At 35.1% G+C, this 1,179-nt stretch overlaps 1 non-coding gene across 1 annotated transcript; it reads left to right on the top strand.

Moving 5' to 3' along the window:
• The first annotated feature begins 769 nt into the window (after positions 1-769).
• On the top strand, positions 770-876 carry LOC115515199. The gene has a single exon (XR_003969230.1). It is a non-coding gene; the product is annotated as a U6 spliceosomal RNA (small nuclear RNA).
• Positions 877-1,179: the final 303 nt, after the last annotated feature.

Genomic DNA, 1,179 nt, shown 5'->3' with positions numbered 1-1,179 from the left:
TACTTAATGAAACTCCTCACAGTTAATATATTATCCTAACTAAAGTTTGGATTGTATTGTGTGAGGACTGGTATTATTTAACTAAACTGTGGTAACTAAAATTTCTGCCTTTCAGGGGTATCTTGCTGGCTTAGTGGATAGAGTATGTGACTCTTGATCTCGGGGTCATGAGTTTGAACCCATGTTGGGAGTAGAGATTACTTTAAAAAAATAATAAAATGTCTGCCTTTTAGAACGATGCAAGTGATGACTGCCCATTTGGTGGCCGATTGTATTTTCCAAAGGTAGTGCAACAATCTCTTCCATTCTACATGTTCTTCTCAAATCTCACTATTTTCACATCAAGAGGTGGGACCTATTTCCTTCTCCTCGATTCTGGGCAGTTTTATGACTCTCTGGCAACCAATAAAATGCAGCAAAGGTAACTATGATTTCTAAAGCTGAATCATAAAAGACAACGCAGCTTAGCACTGGAGCACTTGCACAAAATCTCTGAGTCACCGTGTAAGCTCTCCAATTGCTTGGAGACCATCATGCTGGGAAGAAGTCCAAACAAGCCCATGCAGAGAAATCACCTGGAGAAGATATAGGAATTGATTGAGATCCAGTATTATATTATTGGACTGTTAGATTGTTTCCAATCTCTTGATGTAAGTAATTCCATAACAAATATCTTTGAACACAGTCCATTTTTCATGAGTGTAACTAAATGCCAGTTAAATTCCAAAAAACAGAATAAGCACAAGAACTTGAAATTGAAGGCTATTTTGTGCTCGCTTGGGCAGCACATATACTAAAACTGGAACGATACGGAGAAGATTAGCACGGCCCCTGCATAAGGATGACACACAAATTCATGAAACGTTCCACATTTTTTATTTGTTTGCAGTCTTTTTTAACAAATCATACTTTTTAAGTTTGAGTGAAACCAACAAAAAGGGTATAAGTTATATCTATAAAATTTTGAGATTAAATTTAGTGTTAAAATGCAAATAATAAGTGAAAAGTGTCCTCAGGGACTGTGTCATTTGTATTGTATTGTATTGATCTTATATATGTACAGTGTACCTAGAGGTAGCAAAATCAGAATTTTTATATTTCATAATACATACATACCTAGTTAGTATCCAAAAAAAAAAAAAAAAAAGAATTGAAGGTTATTTCTTTTTCACCTTCCCC

This window comes from Lynx canadensis, chromosome B2, assembly GCF_007474595.2.
Source record: "Lynx canadensis isolate LIC74 chromosome B2, mLynCan4.pri.v2, whole genome shotgun sequence".
Classification (NCBI taxonomy): Eukaryota; Metazoa; Chordata; class Mammalia; order Carnivora; family Felidae; genus Lynx; species Lynx canadensis.
This window is presented reverse-complemented; position numbering and strand designations above follow the sequence as displayed.